Source organism: Callorhinus ursinus, unplaced genomic scaffold (genome assembly GCF_003265705.2).
Source record: "Callorhinus ursinus isolate GAN/ISIS: 27379988/994484 unplaced genomic scaffold, GSC_fseal_2.0 scaffold4, whole genome shotgun sequence".
Lineage (NCBI taxonomy): Eukaryota > Metazoa > Chordata > Mammalia > Carnivora > Otariidae > Callorhinus > Callorhinus ursinus.
In genome coordinates, this window is record NW_027397066.1 from 55190641 (window position 1) to 55217071 (window position 26431).

Consider the following 26431-nt stretch of genomic DNA (forward strand, 5'->3'; position numbering starts at 1 on the left):
AAATAAGGATTTGTGTCTCTTCAACAATAACTTACTTTCTTTAAATAAATTTAGTATTTCTTTGAGGTTGTAATCTATTGCCTATTAATAGTAGATGAATCAATATGCCTAGATAGAATTTGATAAGTATAAAGCAATTGTATTTGATATTGGTTATATGCTGGTGATGACTTAAAAGTGTCAATCTAAAATTTGAATGAAACAATTTACTCCTTTTAAAACACTGTATGCTTCTCAGAAAAGAGTATCTTCTATATTCAGGAAGGGTTGTTAATATCTGCCTTCGGGGTGCCTGGGTGGCTCAGTCAGTTGAGTGGCTGCCTTTGGCTCGGGTCATGATCCTGGGGTTCTGGGATCGAGCCCCGTGTTGGGCTCCCTGCTCAGCCTCTCTGCCTACTTGTGCTCTCTATCTGTCAAAAAATAAATAAATAAAATCTTAAAAAAAAATAACTGCCTTCAAAACGTTAAGCAGATTGGAACTCATCATTGTATGCAAATCTACTTCAACAGCTGCCCCTTTGGCCTTTATAGGAGCAATATTATCAGGCTGATCACCGAACATGGAAATTCCCACCACAGGGACTCCATGGTAAATAGCTTCATAGATCCCATTGGTTCCACAGTGACTGATAAAAGCTCTGGTCTTGGGATGACCTAAGAGGTAAAAAAAAAAAATGTATCATTATTTAAAGTTGTGAGAATTTCAGAAACAGAAAGTCTTGACACCAATAAGCCATTGATTCAATTAGGCAGCATCCTCTATACAATTCTGTGTCATAAGGCTATATATAAATTCCTTAAACTCTAAAGAAGGCAGCAATTAGTTATTCCAGGCTAAGTAGCAATTACTTATTCTAGCAATTAAGTCATTTCACAAACCTCTGAGAAGGTCTGTGTGGACTTTAAATGATAGAGAGTAGTTGCCAGGTGGCCAAGTTGTTGGGGTGAGGAATTAATTAATAAAAAAGAATGGAGGGATTTAAGAAATGATACTCTTGTGTGGATGAGGGAAGGGGTGGTGGGATGTACATGGTTTCAGTGGGAGACTATTGATGTAACAGGCCAGAAAGATAGATTAGGGTAAGTTCATGAAGCACTGTGTTTAATAAAGTAAGATTTTGTATTTGATTTAAAATAATATAGAGCCATTTTTAATATTAGAAATGGTGAATAGGATTATCAGATTTTTCTTTTCAAACAGGGGAAGAGAGAAGGGAGGTGAGAGAAAATTGATACAGAGAACCAGGAGGCTGCTGCAATATTTTATGTGAGAGTTAGTGAGAGCCTGATCTAAAGGTATGTTGTCTCTGATTCTAAGGAGACAAGGAATGTATCATAAATGGGAGAATTGTAAATTCCATATTTAGATTGTAATTCAGAGTTTAGAAAAGATGCACTCATTGACCAAACTCTAGTCAAATTCCTTTGAAACCTATTCTTGACAAAGACCCTGATTTTGGGGCTTCTGCATTTGTCTCTGCATTGCTCAATTTTAGCAAGAATCCTACTGAGGCAGTTTAGCTAGACTCTGCCAAGCTTGGTATCTGATCATCCTTTATAACTGATTGGTTTCCTCACCCTTCACCATCCCCTAGGTGGTATCTGATTACCCTGGTCTGTCTTTAGCAGGAACGTGCTTAGGTTGGTTTAACCAGAATCCTCCCTCACCCTGATGTTTCCTCTTAGTATTTTTCTATACAGTGACCCCCACTCTGCTCCTTGGTGATAAAATCCCCACTTTTTCTTCTTGTATTCAGAGTTGAGTCCAATATCACTGCAAAAGCCCATGTACTAGTATCTATATTTATCATAATGGTCTTGAATAAAGTGTGCCTCCTAGCTTTAACAAGAATCATGAAGAATTTTTTAACAAGTTCCAGAAGAAAAGTGAAGAAGATATTAAGGATTATGTTTTGCTTGTTTTTAATACAAATTTGTTGTATTTATTTGTTATTGAATGATCATTCAGAGTATCCCTCATTCAGTTCTGTTTAGTTTTGCTTATCTTTGGTCTTACCAAGAAGATCATTCTGGGGAATCCATTCATATAGCCAGGTATTGGGGTCCTAATGTGTCTGGTTTCTTTCCTGTGTATTTCCACAGAGCCTGTTAAGATAAAAGCCTTTACTATTAGGAGATTTTCAGAATCACATCGTTTCAGAATGAGACACTTACTTAGAATTGATCTAGTTCAATGCCTCCATGTAGCAGATGAACAAACTAAGGCCTTAAGTGATTATATAATGAGTATTTAACCATTGAAACTACAACTGTGTTTTCAAATGTTTGCAATAATCCTAATAGACAAACTATCATCATCAGGAAAATTCTCACTTATTAGATGAAGAAACAAAAAAAGACAATCTATATCTAGAACAATTTCACATTGGTGTTCCTAGACCATTCTTGTTAAGGGAATTTTTTTAAACAAAGTTTTCAGAGGCAAAGGGAAAGGGTGTTATAGTCACTTTAGGAATTTGTAAGTGTTTTGAACTTTTGTTATAAACTTGGCAGTAATATAGAAGTAAGCATTGTCTTCTTTATTGTGGTAAAATATATATAATGATACTTAATGTATTGTAAGTATACAATTCAGTGACATTGAACGCATTCACAATATTGTGTAACCATTGTTACTATGTGTAATCCAAATGTGTCTGTCCAGCATTTTCAACATAAAGTCTATATCATTAAACAATAAATCCCTATTCCCCCAACTTGGCAGCCCCTGGTAACCTCTCTTCTACTTTCTGTCTCTATGAATTTGACTGCTCTAGTTACCTCATATAAGTGGAATCATACAATATTTGTCTTTTCCTGACTGTCTTATTTCACTTAGCATAATGTCCTCAAGGTTCATTCATGTTGTAACATATCAGAATTTCCTTCCTTTTTAAGGCTGAATAATATTCCATTATGTGCATATACCACATTTGTTTATCTATTTACTTGGATATTGTGAATAATATTGCTGTGACTTTTGGTGTACTAATGTCTGTTTGAGTCCCTGATTTCAATTCTTTTGGATATATAGCCAGAATTGTAATACTGGGTCATATGAGAGTTTGATGTTTAACTCTTTGAGAAACCACAAAACGGTTTTTCATAGCCACTATATTATTTTGCACTCCTGCCAGCAATACACAAGAGCTCCAATTTCTCCATGTTCTCATCAACACTTGTTGTTTCTCATTTTTTATAATATCTATGCTAATGGATTTGAAGTAATATTTTAATGTGCTTTTGATTTGCATTTCCTTAATGATTAATGACATTGAGCATCTTTTCAAGTACTGATTGGCCATTGTATATCTTCTTCAGAGAAATGTCTATTCAAGTCTTTTTCCATTTTTGAATTGGGTTTTTGTTGTTGAGTTTTTGGAGTTCTTTATGTATTGTGGATGTTAATCCCTTATCAAGTACATGATTTACATGATTTTCTCCCAATCTTTATGTTGTGTTTTATTTTCTTTCTTTCTTTTTTTTAAGATTTTATTTATTTATTTGAGAGAGAATGAGAGATAGAGAGCACAAGAGGGAAGAGGGTCAGAGGGAGAAGCAGACTCCCTGCTCAGCAGGGAGCCCGATGTGGGACTCGATCCCGGGACTCCAGGATCATGACCTGAGCCGAAGGCAGTCGCTTAACCAACTGAGCCACCTGGGCGCCCTGTGTTTTATTTTCTTGGCACTATCTTTTGATGAAAAAAGTTCTTAATTTGAGAAAGTCCACTTTATTTTGTTGTTGTTGGCATGCCTCTGGTGTCATATTTGTGAAATCAGAGTTAAATCCAATGTGATGTCAATATCATAAAAGCCATCTATGAAAAGCCCACAGTGAATATCTTTCTCAATGGGGAAAAACTGAGAGCTTTTCCCTCAAGGTCAGGAACATGACAGGGATGCCCACTCTCACCACTTTTGTTCAACATAATACTAGAAGTCCTAGCCTCAGCAATCACACAACAAATAGAAATAAGATGCATTCAAATTGGCAAAGAAGAAGTCAAACTCTCTCTCTTCACAGATGACATGATACTTCATGTGGAAAACCCAAAACGCTCCACCCCAAAATTACTAGAACTCATACAGTGATTCAGCAACGTGGCAGGATACAAAATCAATACACAGAAATCAGTTGCATTTCTATACACTAACAATGTGACTGAAGAAAGAGAAATTAAGGAGTCAATCCCATTTACAATTGCACCCAAACCCATAAGATACCTAGGAATAAACCTAACCAAAGAGATAAAGGATCTATACTCTAGAAACTACAGAACATTTATGAAGGAAATTGAAGAAGACATAAAGAGATGGAAAAACATTTCATGCTCATGGATTGGAAGAATAAACATTGTGAAAATGTCTATGCTACCCAGAGCAATCTACACTTTCAATGCAATCCCTATCAAAATACCATCAACATTTTTCACAGAGCTGGAATAAATAATCCTAAAATTTGTAAGGAACCAGAAAAGACACTGAATCTCCAGGGGACTGTTGAAAAAGAAAATCAAAGCTGGGGGGCATCACAGTGCCTGACTTCAAGCTATATTACAAAGCTGTGATCATCAAGACAGCATGGTATTGGCACAAAAACAGACACATAGATCAATGGAACTGAATAGAGAACCCAGAACGGACCCTCAACTCTATGGTCAACTAATCTTCAACAAAGCAGGAAAGAATATCCAATGGAAAAAAAGGCAGTCTCTTCAATAAATGGTGCTGGGAAAATTGGACGGACATATGCAGAATGAAACTGGACCATTCTCTTACACCATACACAAAGATAAACTCAAAATGAATGAAAGACCTCAATGTGAGACAGGAATCCATCAAAATTCTAGAGAACACAGGCAGCAACCTCTTTGGCCTCAGCTGCAGCAATTTCTTGCTAGACATGTCTCTAAAGGCAAGGAAACAAAAGCAAAAATGAACTATTGGGACTTCATCAAGATAAAACACTTCTGCATGGCAAAGGAAACAGTCAACAAAACTGAGAGGCAACCCACAGAATGGGAGAAGATATTTGCAAATGACATTATGGATAAAGCGCTGGTATCCAGGATCTATAAAGAACTTCTCAAACTCAACACCCAAAAAACAAATAATCCAGTCAATAAATGGGCATAAGACATGAACAGACACTTATCCAAAGAAGACGTACAAATGGCCAACAGACACATGAAAAAATGTTCAACATCACTAGCCATCAGGGAAATACAAACCAAAACCACAATGAGATACCACCTCACACCAGTCAGAATGGCTAAAATTAACAAGACAGGGAACAACAAATGTGGGTGAGGATGTGGAGAAAGGGGAACCCTCTTACACTGTTGTTCACAATGCAAGCTGGTGAAGCCACTCTGGAAAACAGTATGGAGGTGCCTCAAGAAGTTAAAAATAGAGCTATCCTATGACCCAGAAATGGCACTACTAGGTATTTACCCCAAAGACACAAATGTATTGATCCTAAGGAGCACCTGCTCCCCAATGTTTATAGCAGCAATGTCCACAATAGCCAAACTGTGGAAAGAGCTGAGATATTCATCAACAGATGAATGGATAAAGATGTGGTATATATATATGCAAAGGAATATTACTCAGCCATTAGAAAGGATGAATACTTACCATTTACATCAATGTGGATGGAACTGGAGGGGATTATGCTAACTGAAATAAGTCAAGCAGAGAAAGACAATTATCGTATGGTATTCACTCATATGTGGAACATAAGGAATAGCGTGGAGGACCACAGGGGAAGGGAGGGAAAACTGAATGGGAAGAAATCAGAGAGAGAGACAAACCATGAGAGACTTTGGACTCCAGGAACTAAACTGAGGGTTACAGAAGGGAGGGGGATGGAGGATGGTGGAACCAGGTGATGGGTATTGAGGAGGGCACATGTGGTGATGAGCACTGGGTGTTATATGCAACTAATGAATCATTGAACACTACATCAAAAACTAATGATGTACTATATGCTGGCTAATTGAACATAATAAAAAAAATCCAATGTGATGAAATTATCCTTCAAAATTTCTTCTACAGGTTTTATAGCTTTACTTCTAAAGTTTAGGTTTCTGATCTATTTTGAGTTAATTTTTGTATATGGTGTAAGGTAAGGGTTTAACTTCATTCTTTTGCATATGGATATCAAGATTTTACCAGCACTATTTGTCAAAGACACTGTCCTTTCCCCATTGGTCTTAAAATTCTGTTGGAAATCAATTGATCATATATGTGAGGGTTAACGTCTATTCTGTCTTCTATTCCATTGGTTTACATGTCTGTTCTTCTGCCAGTACCACACTGTTTAGTTTGCTGTAGCTTTATAGTAAATTCTAAGTTTCAAAACTGAAAAATGTGAGTCCTCTAACTTTATTCTTTTTTATGATTGTTTTGTCTATTTATGGCTCTTGAAAGTCCATATGAAGTTGAGGATTGGATTTTCATTTGTGCAAAAGAGGCCTTTAGAATTTTGATAGGAATTTCATTGAATCTGTAGGTTGCTTTGGATCATGTTGACAACTTAACCCTGGTAAGTCTTTAATCCATGCACATGGTATGGCTTTACATTTATTTAGGAATTCTCTAGTTTCTTGAAGAAATGATGTTTTGTTGTTTTTAGCATACAAATATTTCAACTCCTTGGTTAGATTAATATTTGTAAGTATTTGATTTGTTTAGTTGCTCTTGTAAATGGAATTGTTTTCTTAATTTTATGTTCAGATTGTTCATTGATGTGTATATAAACACAACTGATTTTTGTGTATTGAGTCTGCAAATTTCTTAAATTTGGTTATTAGCTCTAGTAGCTTTTTGTGGATTCTTGGAGATTTTCTATGTATAGGATAATGTCATCTGGAAAAAGGCATGGTTTTACCTCTTTTGTTCCAATTTGGATGCTTTTTTATTTCTTTTTCTTGTCTAATACCCCAGGCTATAATTTTAGGACCATGCTATATAGCAGCAGTGAAAGCAGGCATCCTTGTATTGTTCCTGATCTGAGGGGGAAAACTTTCAGTTTCTATCATTGAATATGATGTTTGCTTTGAGTTTTCCAAGTTTACTCTTTATCATATTGAGGAATTTCACCTCTATTCCTAGTTTTCCGAGATTTCTTATCATGAAAGAACGTTGGATTTTTGTCAAATTCCACTTTTGTGTAAGTTGTGTAAGTTGAACATGTGGGGTATTTTTCCTTCATAAGTATTAATATGATGTATTTCATTGATTGATTTACTTCCGTGAACTACCCTTGCATTCCTGGGATAAATCCCATTTTATCATGGTGAAAACATCTTTCAATATTCTAGTGGATTTGATTTGCAAATATTTAGTTGAGTATTTTTACATCTATGTTTGTAAGGGATCTTGGTCTGTAATTTTATTTTCTTGTTATGTCTTTATCTGGCTTTTCATTTAGGACGTGTTCCCCTTCTTCTCTTTTTTTTGGAAGAATTTGAAAAGCATTAGTTTATTTAATTCTTCCTTAATTGTTTGGTAGTATTTACCAGTGAAGCTATCTGTCCAGGACTTTCTGTCATTGAGAGTTTTTGATTACTAATTCAATCTCTTAATTTGGTGTAGGTTTGTTGAAATATTCTGTTTGTTTTTTAAAGTAAATTGCATTTTTCAAGGAATTTATTCATTTCTCCTATGTTGTCTAATTTGTTGGCATACAATTGTTCCTAATATCCTCTTTTGCCAGGAATGGCCAGCAATCCCTGTACTGATGGATGGAAGATAACTCCAAACTTTACTGTGAAAGAGAGGAGAAGGCAAGGGGGTCAATGCTCAGAGACCAAGACCCTTTGCTTTTCTTTGCTCCTGCTTTCATCGGTCCTTCAGGATAATCACAAATCCTTATCACTGTTTCTCAAGCACATGATGTGTGACAAGAAATCTTACTGGAACTAGGAGGCTCTGTTTACAGGCAAGATATGATACGCTAATCTGCGTGTTTGATATGCTAATCTGCGTGTTTTATGAATCCAGGAAACATAGCCTAGAGGACAATGCATACATCTCTTAGATCACATGGTGGCTGTTTGGGCTAAGAAAGCTTCAGGGAAGGCAACTCCCCCCTCCTCATTCCAATGACAGAGTGGTCACGCTGGCCTACACACTTCTCCGAAACCTTCCCACGCCCCCCAGTGCCCTCTGTGTTACATTTTAGCAAGTCAGGTATTACGGCTGATGTCATGCTCTAACATTAACCCCAACACTCTTTAATCCTTTTTATCTATGTAAAGTCATTAGTAATCCCCTATGTTCATTTATGATTTTAATTATTTGCATCTTCTCTTTTTTTTTCCTCTTTGCCAGTTTAGCTAAAAGTTTGAGAAATTTGTTGATTTTTTCAAAAAGCCAACTTTTGGTTTCATTAATTGTCTTTATTATTTTTCTATTCTATTTTATTTCTGTTCTAATCTTCATTATTTCATTCCTTCTGGTAACTTGGATTTAGTTTGCCTTCCTTTTCTAGTTGTTTAAGGTGTAAAATTAGGTTTTGACTTTAGATCTTCTTTTTCAGTGTGGGCATTTAAACTATAACATAGGCTATAAACTTCCTTCTGAATACTGCTTTCATCGCATCTCCTAAGTTTTGGTGTGTTATGTCTTCTTTAATTTTTAAAATATTTTCTAATTACTCTTATGATTTGTTTTTTGACCTGCTGGGTGTAAACTACAATAGCATACAAAAACTCTGTTCCTTTATAGCTCCATCCCCCACTTTCTGTTACTGATGTCACAAATTACATATTCATACACTGTGTTTCTAATAATAGATAAGATTAATAATTGCTATTCTGCATTTTTAAATCCTTGAGAAAATAAGTGGAATTACAATCAAAATTGCAATAATTGCCTTTGTTTTTACCTTTCCTGCACATCTTTATTTTTTTCACAGTTTTGTGTTACTATCTAGCAGCCTTTTATTTCTGCTAGAAAGACTTTTCATTTCTTGTAGGGGAGGTCTAATGGTAATGACTTCCCTTGCTTTTGTTTACCTGGGAATGTCTTAATTTCTAACCTCATATTTGAAGGAAATATTCAGTTGGCCATTTTTTCTTTCAGCACTTTGAATATATCAACCCACTACCTTTTGGCCTCCAAAGTTTCTGATGAGAAATTGGCTGGTCACCTTTGGTGTGATGAGTTGCTTCTCTCTTGCTGCATTCAAGATTCTCTTGTTGTCTTTGGTTTTCTGCAGCTTGATTATGTGTTTTGGTGGGGACCTCTTTGAATTTATTCAACTTTAAGTTCATTAACCTTCTTGGATTTGTAGATTTGTGTCTTTTATTTAAATTTGGGACATTTTAAGCCATTATTTCTTCAAATATTCTTTTTGCCCATTTTTCTCTTTTCTCATACAATGTGTATATTCATCCACTTGGTATTATCCCACAAGGCCTTTAGGCTTTGTTCACTTTTCTTCTTTGTTTTTCTTTCTGTTCCTCTTACTTGATAATTTCAATTATTCTTTCTTCAAGTTTGCTGATTGTCCTACTTGCTCCTATCTGATTTTAAATCCCTGACATAAATATTTTATTTCAGTTATTGTAATTTTTAGCTGCAGAATTTCCTTTTCATTCTTACAATTTCTTTTTTATTGATATTCTCATTTTGTTCCTACATCATTTCCTTCTTTTAATCAGTGTCTTCCTTTAATTATTTAAGTATCTTTAAGATAATTGTTTTAAAGTCTTTATCTAGTAATTCCAACATTAGGCTTCCTCAGGAATGGTTTCTTTCAATATATTTTGGTCCTTTGGGCCATATTTTTATCTATTTTTGTATGCCTTGTGATATTTTTTGGTGAGAACTGGACATTTGATTTTTGTAATTGATAAAATCACTCTGGAAATCAGATTCTATCTTTCTTTAGGATTTGAGGTTTGTTTGTTTTCATTGTTGAAGGGCGTCTCTTTGCCAGGAATCAGGCTGAGGTGAATACTTTAGATCGTCTCAGGTCTTTATTTGAGCCTGTGTCTTTCTCTGCACATGCATATTGCTTTTTAAATTCTATTGTATGTGAGGTTGTTTTGAATGGGCTCTTTATTTTTTTTAAAGATTTTATTTATTTATTTGACAGAGACACAGTGAGAGAGGGAACACAAGCAGGGGGAGTAGAAGAGGGAGAAGTAGGCTTCCCGCTGAGTAGGGAGCCTGATGCGGGGCTCAATCCCAAGACCCTGGGATCATTACCTGAGCCGAAGGCAGACCCTTAACCATCTGAGCCACCCAGGCGCCCCTTGAATGGGCTTTTTAATGTCTGGCTCCCAAATGGAGAAAAGAGGGGAAAAGGAAAAAAAAAAATGCTGCTTAGGCTAATAGGAGTTGAAACAATTGTGACCAACTTTTGTTCCTAAACCTCAGTCAGTGAAAGGCAGTAAGTAGTAATAAGAATGCAAAATCCTTTGGCTCAGGTCATGATCTCAGGGTCCTGGGATCCAGCCCCAGGTGGAGCTCCCTGCTGAGTGGGGAGTCTGCTTCTTCCTCTTCCTCTGCCCCTCCCCCTGCTCATGGTCTCTCTCTCTCTCTCAAATAAATAAATAAAATCTTAGAAAAAAGGAAATTCAGTATTCTTTGTGAAGATATTTTTAGATTAAATAAACAATTTTTCAAAGAAATTTAGTTCCACAAATAATTTTTCAAAGAAATTTAGTTATGAATACAAGCATTGTCATGATCATTTGGAACTTAAAAGTACATGTAACTGTCTATTTTAACTAAAGTTAGAAAGTAAAAAATGTCCCTGGTAATTTAATCACATTACTAAGTTATAACCTAGAATGTATTCATTTAAAAATCATATTTTGTTGGAAACATCATAGAGTGAACTGCATACATTTTTTTAACATATTACCATATTACTAAAATTTTAAATGGAAGAATCATTATTTAGGAGTATTCCAGGAATCTAATCAGTTCCAGGCTAAACCAGGGCTTTGTCCAAAACCATTAATTAAAAGGATATATAGTCCCAATCATGAAATAAGTCCATATTTTTTGAATATCTTTTCCTTTGCTCTTTATCATGTTAGTTAGAACTTGTATGTGTGCCTCAGACTTAAAAACAAACAAGAACAACAAAACAAGTTTAGATTACATAGAAACCTTAAATCGTAGGCACAGAGCTAACAGATTGCTTAAGATCAGTGAATGATTTATTTTAGCCCACTATTGGGAGGGAGAGGGAGAGACAGAATCTTAAGTAGGCTCCATGTCCAGTGTGTGAGCCTGACACGGGGCTTGATCTCAATAACCCTGAGATCATGACCTGAACCAAAATCAAGAGTTGGATGTTTAACTCACTGAGCGACCCAGGCACCCCTATTTTAGCCCATTATTTAAAAAAATAATATGGCAATATGTGTTCCTGATAATGCCAGGTTTAAAGCAAAATAATAATCAAATATTTTAAGCCACACTTTCTGACATTTAATACTTTTTCCTCAAAGTTCAGTTAAATTGATACTAACAATACTAATAGCTTTTCTTACATTTGTTAAGTACATTTTTTTTTTTTGTTAAGTACATTTTTGAGGAGAACTTCATGGCTTTTAAACTGGCTGCCCCTCAAAAAGAGATAAGATTATCTGACCTGTGGAGTCTGGGCAAGGGCTAATGCAATTATATTAGACTTTTCTTCTGTGAGGTATTTGATCATTGACTCAAGAGTAAATACCACAATTCCATTTTTTCCAGAGCTCTGGACAAACTCTTCTAACTCCTGTAAAGAAAATATTCTTCATAATTTGAAAATTTAGAGTTATACAAATTAAATAGCCACATGCCTTTCTCAATGTGTTTGAATTATTAGAACAGTTCTAACTATTCTTATGTTAACCATTTTCGATTATGAAATATGACCTGAAATCACTGGTTATGAAGCAAATAAAAATGATTTAATTTGGTGGTTCCCCTGCAATATGTTTTAAATACTTTTGAGCTATGTGTGTGTGTGTCTGTGTTTACAAATTATTGACTACATGTTATCTCCTGCCATGTGCTGAGTTCTTTACATGCATCATTTAACTTAGATATATGATGATCTTAAGAAATAGGTATACATTTGTACATGAAGAAACTGTCTCAGAGAGGTTAAGTAATTTGTCCAGGGCTACACAGCAGTAGCTGACAAAGCCAAATTTCTGAGTTCAGCTTGTTGATTGTAAAGCCAATTACCATACTTAGTACTCTCTTCTGCCTCTAACACCCCCTCCACAATGACCAACATGAAGACCATTTGATTATAGCTTTAAATTAAATTGTTCTGGTGCTTCACTTTATATTGAGCATTGGACGTTAAGAAGATTATCATGAACTTTTATACTGAATCAGTCAGAATAATGATATGCTAATGGTATATTTACTTTTTTCCCTGTTTTCTAAATTTCAATTTTCTTTTGATTACATTTATACTTTACAACGCTTCCAAAACTACATTTAGGAATAAGGTGGTCATATAACTTACTGACCAGATAAGTAATGCAGAAATACCTGTAATACATACTCTAGGGATGATGGTAATATTATGGAAATATATGGCTTTGCATTCAAAATAAAAATAGCATATTTAATCATATTGAAGTCAAAAGAAATCTTTTTATCTGATATTTAAGTACTAAATAAACTAAGCCAATCAAGTAAGACAAGAAAAAAAATGCATGATGATTGAAAGGGGAAGACAGAGAAGAGACTTATTTTAAAGAATTGACTAACATGATTATGGTGGCTGGTAAGTCCAAAATCTGCAGAGTAGGCTATCAGTCTGGAGACCCAGAAAAAAACCAATATTGTATGTAGTTCAAGTTTGAAGGCTGTTTGCTAGCAGCATTCTCTTTTGGTTAGGAATGGTCAGTCTTTTGTTCCATTCACGTCTTCAAGTAATTGGATGAGGTTCACCAACATAATGAGGGCAATTTGCTTTACTCAAAATCTACCTATATAAATGTTAATTTAATCCAAAAATACCCTTGCAGAAACACTCAGAATAATGTTTGACTAAATATCTGGACTTGGCCCAGGCAAGCTGACACATAAAATTTATAGGTGGATTGACATAATATTTAAAACTATCAATCTCTTTATTTTATTTTTACTATCAGTCTCTTTAAATTAATTTTCAATTATTTTTCTCATGATTTTCTTGAGAAATTGGTAAATATTTAAAAATGCATATAGAGGAATACCTTTCATAAATAATTAATGAACTTTGAAAAAGAAAAGGAAATACTTGGGACTACTTCAATCAGATAATAATATGTAATACAAAATGATTGCTACTAACCTCCTAATAGATGAAGTGAACAACAGAACAAAGCAGTAAAAGGCAGGAAGAGAACCATGAACATACAAATGTGATAAAGGTGATATCAGAAGTTAGCGAGACAAAGAGAAAAAAATCACACTGAGTGGGTTGTTTATTAGGAGTGGTATAATAATATATTCACTATTGAGAGAAAAAGGGGAAGTGAATATTTATGTCATACCATATATTAATACAACATAGTAGTATGATAATAGAATCTATTCAAGCCTCAACTAATTGGACAAGGCTCATCCACATACTAGAAGGCAATTTGTTTTACACAAAATCCACCTCTTTTTATGTTGTCTTTAATATGGCAAGCATTTTCATAATGTTTCATTGTTTGAATAATTTATGTGTTTAATTTTGGTATTAGAATATTTTGAGATTTTCAGTAATATCTCTAATTATAAAAAGCAGATTAAGGATACAAAATCCACATGTTACATACAAATACAAGAGCCAATGTGAATGTACAAAGTAACCCATAATGAGGGTGAAAAATAAAGTAATCATGAGGTTTGAGACTCCAATAGAAAGGAACATAATGGGAAAACCTGGTTAAACTTGAATCTTTCCACAAATAATAATATTTGTGTGCTATTTTTGAGTTAGTGTTTGTATACTTTTATAGTGTCCCTGGGGTCCTACTGTGTTTTGGTGGGAGGAGATAGAGGAAATGAAATTTCATCAGAAAGATACACATTGTTGGTAAAATAAATAAGTACGTAAATACACACATAGATTATGTGTACACATATGTGTATGTGTTATTGGATCAATAATAAGGCAATAGGAGGGTTCTGAATATGATTGAATTATTAAGATACAGTAAATACACCTATAAGTAAGTGTCACACTATCACAAGTTGCTTTCTTTGCCTTTAGAACTGAATCTTTACAGTGTGCAGATCTTTTATCAAAAAGTATGAAATAAAATGAAGAAGGCTCAAATTATTTAAGTGCTTACTTTCTGGACAGAAGCAATAGCTTAGAATAATATAGAATGGATTTCCAATATTATTTAAGTTGTCACAATATTAATGTATACATATAACAGGATAAAGTAAAACTTCCTGTTACACGATTTAAAAATTCCAAAATAATTCTCAGTTTCTTCAATGAGTATTCCATATACTTTCTGGTCTTACCTGAAAATTGGGTTTTGCCCTATAATCCTTTAAGTATATTCTACTCATTCTACCATACCTGTATCAATCAGGATCCAGGCTTAGGTTTGATCTAGTTTCTCCTCTCTTCTGACTGCATTTCCAATAATTTCCTTTTCTATGCTTTAAAAAAGTATCCTCATTTTTATATTTTTATTCTGTATTATCAAAGACCCATGCTCCCTAATGCCAACTGTCAAGCTTTTAGGAAAATTCCTGTTCAGAGAGGCATCTGGTTCATAGTCTTGTGCTCCACCCAAGTTCTGTTTTTACTCTGGGTAGCTTAATGTTCGTGATAAGCAGACAATACAAAATCATGTTTTTTTTTCCATGGCATCCTTAATTTAAAACCACTGCTTATGGAAAAGGTAGAACTATGGAGGCAGTAAAAAATCAACCTCCAGGGATTTAGGGACAGGGAGGGATGAATAAGTGGAGCACAGGAGATTTTTAGGGCAGTGAAACTCTTTTGTATGATACTATAAGAGTGGATACATGACATACATTTATCAAAACCTATAGAATGTATAACACAAAGAGTTAACTTTAAGCTATGGAAATTGGTGATATTCATGTGTAAATGTTGGTTCATTGATTGTAACAAATGGCCATACTGGTGTGGGATATTTATGGTGGGGGAAGCTGTGTGTGGGAGAGGGGCAGGTGAAGGGTGGGAACTCTCTGTACTTTCTGCTCATTTTGGCTGTGAATGTAAATTGGCTTTAAAAATAGTCTATCAATTAAAAAAACACAAACAATGCATAGGTTGATCCCCTGAGATTAAGACACGGTATTCAATAGTTGCTTACCTAATATTGCATCGGTACCTCAAATTTAGCATGCCAAAATATAACCACATTATTTTCCCTCACAACTGCTCCCCTTTAGATCTTCACCATAGTAACTGTCAATATTCTCTACTAAATTGACAGTAAGAAACAAATAAAGACATATACAAAGAAACAAAAAACCAAGGATTCATTCTTGAACTCTCTCCCTTAATCTCCACCTCTAAGGCAACCATAAAATCTTATTGACTTTCTTTGTATGTACTTTTTAAATCTTTCTATTTCTACTAAAAAAATCACTATCATATTGTAGTTTGGATCTCTATAATCTCTTGCAAGAACTATTGCAACTGTATCTCAGCTCATTTCCCTATGTTAAATCTTGCTCCATACCAAACATTCAATAACCAATATTTATGAAAAGGTAAGCCCTATCATATTATTGTTTAAAAATTACACATTGATCCTTTATTGATCTTAAATTTGAAATAAAGAATACTTAGTATGGCCCATTTGTTTTTTTATAAACTATCTCCCGATTATCTTTTCAGTCTAATGTCTCTTCTCTGTTCAAACCGAACAGTTCATCATTGCTGAACTTCTGCCAGGTTTTTTGGATGAGCCATCATATCTCTATCTGATATATTCTCAAAATATTATAATTTCCCTACTACTATCCATTTCTAGGACTAGGTTATGCTAAATAACATGCAAATCCAAAATCTCGGTGGCTTAAAACAACAGTTTATTTCTTTCTCATGCTGTAGGTTCATCTATTGAGCTGCAGCTGGTACATATATTCTAGAACTCAGGTTGATATATTAGCTACTATCTGGAACACAGCCCATTGACATGACAAAGGAAAAGAGAACTCTGGAGTAACTGGATCTGACAATTAAATGTTGGGTCTGGAAGGGATACATGCCACTTTAGCTCAGACTCATTGTGCAGAGAGTACTCCATGGTTCCACTAAATTCAGGGTCTAGGAATCTCATTCTTATCATATGTGTGGCAAAATTAGTAACAGCTGCCATGATAATGTTATAAGATACCTATGGTAGTGTAATTAATAGTCTAAGAAAATAATGTCCATTAATTGCTGTGACCTTGTTTTCAGTTAAGGGATCAAATATAAAAAATAAGCTAGAAATAATTCCAGGAGATAAAAACTTAAACAAGCAGAAATAAGCATACTTAATTACCTTAGGTAGGGGCTTTGCAGGCTTGCAGTGCAGTCCTTCAACAATTTCAAAATTAGGTAAGGAAATTCAAAATCCCACTAAGTTTGAATCAACCACATTTCAGCTTTCCCCATAATCTCACATAATGTGGTAGGTTTTCCCGAATAAAAATGAAGGATAATAGAGGGAAAATAAACTGATATGTTAAATGGGAAATGTTTGGCCATCTGATTTTCTAAGAAAAATCTTTAAAGAACAAATATTGGGCCTATGTAAACCATACAAAATTGATCCACTTTCCCCCCTCCAAGAGTACATAATAGTGAGATTATGAATAACCAACCAAACAAGGATTTAAGTCTACAACATGGCCAAAAGGCTGCTGCTCTCTCTCTCTCTCTCTCTCTCTGCCAGTAGAGTCCATCTGCTTGAGCTAAGCCTGAGTTCTACTTCATGTTCAGAATTAGTAAATACTCTCAGCAGAGAAAATAAACAAGCAGTGACTCTTAGCTCATTGTAGTAGTGTCTCTTCCTTTTCTGGAATTACAACTTCTCTCATTCTTGTTGCTCCAAAAGCCTTTTGATATCTTTAAAAAACGACTTTAGTAATTTATCCATCTTTTTCTAGTGTTTTTGAGTGTACTGCCATAATAAATCACATCTAACCAGGAATGGAAATCTTTCAATAAATTTTTGAAAGTGATTATCTCCTTTGCTCTACAAAGTCAAAGTTTGTTTCACAAGACTTTGTCCTCTTTGATGGCAAAATATTAGCTATTCTTTTTGTTTAAAGATTTTGTTTATTCATTTGACAGAGAGAGAGACAGCAAGAGAGGGAACACAAGCAGGGGGAGTGGGAGAAGGAGACGTAGGCTTCCTGCTGAGCAGGGAGCCGGATGCAGGGCTTGATCCCAGGACACTGAGATTATGACCTGAGCTGAAGGCAGACAGTTAATGACTGAGCCACTCAGGCGTCCCAAAATATTAGCTATTCTGACATAGTTAGTTGACACACATACAGAAAAACTACCTTTTGACTAATGTGGTAACCAACTTAATATTAACAGAATAAAAACTCAGATTAGTGACTCTTAATTAAATAATTTTCCTTATTTAGGAACTAGAGCTTTGTTTCTGAATTCCAGTCAATTATTGTGCTACAAGGAAACACCCAGAGGTTTGGTGTCCTTTTGAAATATATATTCAGTATGGCTGATATGAGGGAATTGTAACTATCTATTTTCCCACCATATGGCTTTTTGAATGTTCTCCTTTATATTTTAAAGGATTCTAAAGTTTTGATAAGAAAATATGAGGGATTTTTTTTTTAACTAACCAGGACAATCTATCTGTATAAGAGATCACAAACAAATCTTGTAGTTTATGGGTTTTATTCTGATAATGCTAATGGTGTTAAAAATCCAGTTTCAAACTCAGAACATATCCCATTTTAGTGCCTTATTGGTGTCAGTCATTGGTGTAATCTTATTCTCTTTGTGTGATGCTTCACTCCCCTACTCTTTTGTTAACAGCTTTATTAAGATGTAATTTATATGCCGTACAATTCTTCCTTTTAAAATACACAATTCAATAGTTCTCAGTATATTCATAAAGTTATGCAACCATCACCACTATTTAATTTTAGAACATTTTCATTACCCCCTCTAAAAAATGCCATATCCATTGGCAGTCATTCTCTATTTCCCTCTCTTTCCAGCCTCTGACAACCACTAATCTACTTTCAGTCTCTATTTGCCTGTTGCAGAATAATTTTACTCCATTTTGTACAAATAAATCATACACTCTCTGGTCTTTTGTGCTTCCTTCTTTGATTTAGCATAATGTTTTCAAGGTTCATCCATGTTGTAGTATATATCAGTTCCTCATTGCCTTTTATTGCTAAATAAGACTTTTTTATATGGATTTACTTCATTTTATTTATCCATTCATCAGTTGGTGATCATTTGGGTTGTTTTCATTTTTGGTTTTAGTAATGCTGCTATGAGCATTCATGTATATGTTTGTGCAGGCATATGTTTTCATTTATCTTGGATACATAGCTAAGAGTAGAATTGCTGGGTCACAATAGTTGATTCACTCTTTTTCATAACAAGATGCTATCATTTTGCTATTGAATCTCCATTCCTTAGATAGTAATTTAGGGTGCTTCATGAAGCTTACTGAAATGAAGACAATATAGTACAAGGGAAGTAAAAAAAAATAATTGATTTGGGTAAAGAGATTTTTAGAAAACTGTCTCAAATTTGAAAATCAGAAGAGAACACAGCATGCCCTTTTGATGTCATACTGGGACATGGTTAAACAATGAATGATTGAAGAATTATTTAAATCTTTAGAAGAATGTGCTTATATTTTACTTTATTTATTATTGATTTACAATTTACTTTTTTGTATTTTTATTTTTTTGTATTTTTTAAATTTTATTTTATTATGTTATGTTAATCACCATACATTACATCATTAGTTTTTGATGTAGTGTTCCATGATTCATTGTTTGCGTATAACATCCAGTGCTCCATTCAATAAGTGCCCTCTTTAATACCCATTACTAGGCTAACCCATCCCCCCACCCCCTCCCCTCTAGAACCCTCAGTTTGTTTCTGAGTCCATAGTCTCTCACGGTTCATCTCCCCCTCCGACCCCCCCCTTTCCTTTTTCCCTTCCTACTATTTTCTTCTTCTTCTTTTTTTTTTTTTTTAACATATAATGTATTATTTGTTTCAGAGGTACAGGTCTGTGATTCAACAGTCTTACACAATTCACAGTGCTCACCATAGCACATACCCTCCCCAATGTCTATCACCCAGCCACCCCATCCCTCCCACCCCCCCCCACTCCAGCAACCCTCAGTTTGTTTCCTGAGATTAAGAATTCCTCATATCAGTGAGGTCATATGATACTTGCCTTTCTCTGATTGACTTATTTCGCTCAGCATAATACCCTCTAGTTCCATCCATGTCATTGCAAATGGCAAGATTTTGTTTCTTTTGATGGCTGCATAATATTCCATTGTATATATATACCACTTCTTCTTTATCCATTCATCTGTTGGTGGACATCTTGGCTCTTTCCACAGTTTGGCTATTGTGGACATTGCTGCCATAAACATTGGGGTGCACGTACCCCTTCGGATCCCTACATTTGTATCTGTGGGGTAAATACCCAGTAGTGCAATTGCTGGGTCATAGGGTAGCTCTATATTCAACTTTTTGAGGAACCTTCATACTGTTTTCCGGAGTGGCTGCCCCAGCTTGCATTCCCACCAACAGTGTAAGAGGGTTCCCCTTTCTCCGCATCCTCGCCAACATCTGTCATTTCCTGACTTGTTAATTTTAGCCATTCTGACTGGTGTGAGGTGGTATCTCATTGAGGTTTTGATTTGAATTTCCCTGACACTGAGTGATGTTGAGCACTTTTTCATGTGTCTTTGGAAAAATGTCTGTTCATGTCTTCTGCCCATTTCTTGGTTGGATTATTTGTTCTTTGGGTGTTGAGTTTGATACGTTCTTTATAGATTTTGGATACTAGTCCTTTATCTGATATGTCATTTGCAAATAACTTCTCCCATTTTAAGTTCAGATATAGTTAGGTTAAATGTTAGCTTGCACATTTCTGTCTGATAGAAAATATCTTCTCAAAATTATGATTTTATTGCCTTATAGGACATTAACCAGTTTTGTGTCTATCCTTAGTAGTATCCCAACATACCTTTTTTCCCCCAATTTTTTATAAGTAGTTCCTTAAAATATATCTGAACCAGACTTGCCATCTTAACTGGTTTCTTCCTCACTGATTTGAATATATATATATATATTCTGGTTCATTTAATGATTGTATGAGTTATGAGTTCTATTTTTTAAAATTCAAAAAATATACTTGAAATACATTATATGATGAAGATATTAAATTCTAAATAACCAAATGACAGTCCATAGATAATAAAATTTTTAAATTTATAAGGGTCAAAGAAATGTTTTCCTTCTATTTATCAAGCCTTCACATTCTTCTTTGTCAGATTATTGATATATTCCCAAAAAGAATATTCTAGGGTGCCAAAAGCTAAGAAGGAATCAGGGACAGAGTTTTTTTCCATCACTGATGCTTCACTATAAAATAGGTTCCAAAACTGCATGCCAAGTTGCTGGAACCAGAAGTAAACAGAAAACAGGTCTAGCAATGGGTCAGTCTCTGCTTGATGCACAACTCAGAAGATATCTCTAGGATGATATTCTGTTACCTTTTTCTCAGTTTTGCCTTTTGCTGTTTGGGCCCTGATCATGGGTAAATGATAGGCATAGCAGTTTCTGTCCACATTTTTTTAGGGTCAAGTCTAGAAGAGATAAGCACCTGCTTCTGTCACAGAATGCATAGAAAAAGTCACAGTGCTATGTATTGGCCTTGATAAGATCAAATACTGTCCCTAACTAATCACTGGCATATTCCTGGGCAGCATACTTCAGTAGGAAAGGCAAATACTGTTTGATATTTGTTATATACAGAATTTAGAAAAATCAACTCATGATAAGAGAGATCAGATTTCTGGTTGCCAGTGGCAGAGGGTAGAGTAGGGGAATGGATGAAGGTTGTCAAAAGGTGTAAATTTCCAGTTATAAAATAAAAAATACTGGGGATGTAATGTACAGCATGATCACTATAGCTAACATTACTGTTTCATACATTTGAAAGTTTGTAAGAGAGTAGATCTTAAAAGTTCTCACTACAAGGAAAAAAAATTTAACTATGTGAGGTAATGAGTGCAAACTTATGGGAATCATTTCATAATAATAAATATCTCAAATCAATGTGATGTACATCTTATAAAATGTTATACCACAACTGTATCTTAATAAAGTGAAAAAATTCCTAACAAGAAAAGAGTTTTGGCTATCACCTACCACTCATTATCCTATTGGAGCAATCAGTCAATGGAATATGCAAAAAACCAAAAAACAAAAAATACACACACACACTCACAAAACTACACAAAAACAACAAACAACCCACCAAACCAAAACCAAAAAGTATATACCTCAACTATATCTCAATAAAAGTGGAAAAATTCATAACAAGTAAAGAGTTTTGGCTATCACCTACTACTCGTCATCTTATTGGAGCAATCAGTCAATGGAATATGCAAAAAAAAAAAACCAAACAAACAAAAAACAAAACCAAAAACAAAAAAACCACACACACAGTCACAAAACTACACAAAAACAACAAACAACCCCCCAAACCCAAACCAAAAATGTGAGATCAACTTCTGAAAGGAAAAAAATGACTCTTGAGCACCTGGGTGGCTCAATCAGTTAAGCAGCTGCCTTCAGCTCAGGTCATGATCTCAGGGTCCTGGGATTGAGCCCCACATCAGGCTCCCTGCTGAGGGAGGCTGCTTCTCCCTCTCCCACCCCACTGCTTGTGTTCCCTCTCTTGCTGTCTCTCTGTCAAATAAATAAATAAAATCTTTTAAAAAAATGACTCTCACAATGCTGACATTGTGATTTTTGTGAACAGTCAGTCTAACCTAAATCTCTTATACTAGTAGAATTACTAAGAGATTTTTAGTTAGGTTGCTAAGTTCAGGAGTGAGATACAAAACATCAATAGATTTCCTTTATCCTTGTAAAAACTATAAAAAAAGAGATATTAATGGTAATTACACAGTAAAAAAATAATCCTAGAAATAAATATGTTAAGAGTTTTAGCAAAGAATGATAAGATATTACTAATTGGTATAAAAAGAGAACTGAATAAAAATTCCTCTGATTTGATAAACTATAGATGTTCAAGAAGTCAGTTTTCCCCTGATTGATCTCTAAACTCAATGTAAGCCTAACTCAGTATCCACATAGAATGCTTCATAAACTCTCTGTAAAGTTCATTTGAGAGGAAAAATGCAGAAGACTACCTATAACACTTTATAAAATCAACAAATGAAGCAGAAATTTATACTCAAGTTCCAGAGATATAATTCTAAAGAGCTTTACATAGAAGAATGTGGTAATTTTTTCCTGATATGTTGTTTTATCCTGGTATTGAGAAGAATAAAGTAATACAAAGAAGCCTAAATGGAGGGAGTCCAGCTAGGGAGTGATTGCTTCAGTTAAAGCAATGGCAGTGGGATAGAAAGATTCTGGAGCATAATCAGGAGGGCTAGAGGTAACATAAGATTCTGGAGAGTGAATCAGGTGGGCTAGAGCTGATTAAATTTGGAGCATGAAGGAGAAGGAAAAGTCTCGGACTATTTCAAGGTCCCAATTCTGGTACATAGATAGACACATTCAAACTATATTTTAATTTAGATGAACTGGAAGTTGAGAGTACTGCCCAGCCATAAGAAGGAGGAGGTTGGAGTCCTCATGCCTCTAAATCAGCAGGCAAAAAGGAAGATAACTGTGCTGGCTGGGTGATTAATCCTGACTACCAAAGGGAAATTGGATTACTACTCAACAACAGAGGTGAGGAAGAGTTTGATAACTTTATCTAAGATGGAAGTGAGTTGTGAAAAGGAATGGTATCCATAATTTGCTTTAGAATTTTTCAGCATAGACAATGATGTATATGTGTGTGATTGTACAATAACTTTAATTCACATCTGCAGAAATTAATATTTGATCCAACTAAATTATGATTATATACTCCAGAAGAGTTAATGAAGGCACTTCAGCTTTATATATATATTACACTGGAGGGGTGCCTGGGTGGCTCGGTTAAGCGTCTGACTCTTGACTTTGGCTCAGGTTGTGATCTCATGGTCCTGGGATTGAGCTCCGCGCTGAGCAGGGAGTCTGCTTGAGATTCTCTCCCTCTCTCACTCTCCCTCCCCAACTTACACTCATTCTCTTTCTCTAAAACAAATAAATCTTTAAAAAGAAAAGCTACACTGGAGTATTAGTTACTTTGCATAAGGAAGATTAGAAATAATTTTCATTGGTGAGATTAGTGATATTTGTGGGTTAGCTAAAAACATCATTCAGCACTTCTGCCCTTGCATAAACAGATAAATAAATAGTATCTAGGGAATCCAGAGACATAACACAATTTGGGGTAGGACTCTCAGACAGAACTCTGATTCTGTTCTGTATTTAAGGAATTAACAGGAGAGTCTGGTGCCTAATTACCTCTAGAAAGCTAGCTGAATGCTGTCTCTAGCGGTATTTAGTGATCAAGTTAAGTGATCAAGGAATCCTCCACAAAATGTGTTAGAGTGATTAGATGGACAAAAAGCTAAGATTTTATTGATTTTACTACTCACCCACTTGGTATAAATATATAAAAATGTAGCAGAATTCTGTCTGTGATGCTTTTGTTGTAACATATTAATTGATCATGAGATAATGGGGGAAAGGAACTATGGCCTTCATCTACCTCTATTCACTGTCAGCTACAGATACTCAATAAAACGTCACAATTGTGAACCACGAAAGTGTTTAGGGTCAGTTTACAACAGGTGGGAGAACATTTTTCCCACTGACTCTTCTATAGATTCTTCAAATTTTTGTTCTAGATTGAAGATAAGAAAGTTTTGTTTGGGGGGGGGCGCGCCTGGGTGGCTCAGTGGTTAAGCGTCTGCCTTCAGCTCAGGTCATGATCCCAGGGTCCTGGGATTGAGCCCTGCATCCTGGTCCCTGCTCAGTGGGAAGCCTACTTCTCCCTCTCCCACTCCCCCTGCTTGTGTTCTCTTGTCAAATAAATAAATAACATCTTTAAAAAAAAAGAAAGTTTTATTTGAATATATGGTTACTCTATGTTCCAGACTGTATCTATGGGAACATATATATATATATTTATAAATACACACATGTAACATAAATATATTTTCCCAAGACATAAGCATATTCATATATGTGTGGGTATGTATGTATGAAGAAAGAGAGAGAGAAAGGAAATTTCCTTCAGGTCAGTTTATTATTCATATTTATATACCCAGTGCCTGGGACACTGCTTAGGATATGGTAGGGGTTCATAAAATGTGTGTTTAAAGAAAGATTATTTAAGAAATAGCTGACTTTTTCAAATCATTACTTGAATTTAATACTATCTTACTTGCTTAAAAATACACTTTAACTTGATATGAGTTGAAAGACAGTTATTTTTACAGAAATGAGATGGGATTCATTTTTTTCTCAATGACCACATGTATTGTTTTAAGGAAATGTTACTTTTTATATTTACCAAAATTTTATGCTTGTAGATCAACACTGGATAGGAATTTCTGTTATTATTGAGACTCCATTTCTCCCAGTCAGTGAAACCTAAACTACTGTATAAAAGCAAAGTGGAAGTATTTATGTATAATGTGAAAGTGTCTCCTCTCACAAGAAAATGTAATTCAAGGGCAATACTGGGCCATTTTAAAAATTTAAATGTAAGGTAATAATATTCTAAATCTTCAGGGTCATAAAAAATTCTTCATAGGGAGGATAGTGATTATTTTGTTGTTGTTAAGATGCCAGAAGTAATGCTCAGGGACAAAGTTGTTGGAAGAATGATTTTGCTTTTAAAATATACTTTAAAGAGAAAGACAAGAATGTAAGAAATCCAAAATATACAGACTGCTAAATCAGAGGATGAAGCAAGCAAAAATAATAGTGAGGATATTTTCTATTTTTATAGCTCTTTGCAATGTAAAACAAGAAAGCAATAACAATAAAAATCCCCAATCTTTGGGAAAAAGAATCATAATGGAAATTCCCATTGAACTAATCTATAGTATGGGAATGTAGAGTAAAGGGCATGTTCTGCATGGAGCACTGGGTGTTATATGCAAACAATGAATCATGGAACACTACATCAAAAACTAATAATGTAATGTATGGTGATTAACATAACATAATAATAATAATAATAAAAAGAAAGGGTAAAAGAAATTGCTGAAATAAGAGAGAAACAGTGATCTCTAATACAATTTTGAATAAAACAAAAACAAAACAATGAGATTTAAAAATCTGGAAACATGGTCCTTTAGAGAAAAATCCTTCATATTTTACCATTTGGGAGACAAGAGCAGATGAAACCAAGATATATTTATTTTCTAGTTCTGTGCTCATCACATGCTAAGCCCTACAACTAACAACACAACCTACATTGGATGCAAACAGAAAGCCTGAGAAAAAGCGAGTTAGTCAGAAAGAAAACAGGGTGAATAAAAGCAGAACTAAATGAGAGAGAAGTAGTCCAGGATTATGGATATTAAGCATATTGTCAGATTAAGCACACATGGTTTTCCAGATACTCCAAAAAAATTGGTGGCAGCAATCAGGATTTATGTGTAAATATAGAGAATATTCATTTTTCCCATTTGTTAGGACTCAAATCATCAACACCATAACAAAAAAGGATTTTTTTTTTCACTTAAAACCATTTAACCACAGAAGCTTGGGTCCTCACTTAAAAATACTTTTTTAAAGTTTTTATACAGTCAGATAAATACTTTCATTTTACATATGAAGTAAGAATCCTTATTACATGCAAATTTCTCTTACCTAAAATCTGGCTGTAATATTCATCCCTTTCTGGAAATAGAAAAAATAAAAACATAATATCACTCATTATGTAGAATAACCAATTCTCCAGCCTCTGTACAAAAGTCATTCTGTCAATCCTGATGTGCTGCCAGGAACATATAAAGAAGGGATGGAAGTTGAGCACACAATCTCTCTATGACATTCCCATAAGAAAACCGAAAAGAATATATAAATGGAATATTGAGGAGCTCAGCCAACAACTCCCCACAAAAGCCTAAGGGATCAGCAAAACAGATATCAAACTTAGCCGCTTGTAGCATGCTGAGTAACTCCTTATTTGTGATAGCACTGTCACACACTCTTTTGCCTATCCTGAAAAATCTCTTGCTCGTTTCTCTCAGTTTTTTTTTCTGCTATCTTCTTCTTCTTCTTCTTCTTCTTCTTCTTCTTCTTCTTCTTCTTCTTCTTCTTCTTCTT

At 34.7% G+C, this 26431-nt stretch overlaps 1 pseudogene; it reads right to left on the minus strand.

Annotated features, from left to right (window-relative positions):
• Window positions 1-436: 436 nt before the first annotated feature.
• The window catches only part of LOC112835501 (UDP-glucuronosyltransferase 2C1-like), a 26996-nt pseudogene continuing 1001 nt past the window's right edge, over window positions 437-26431 (minus strand).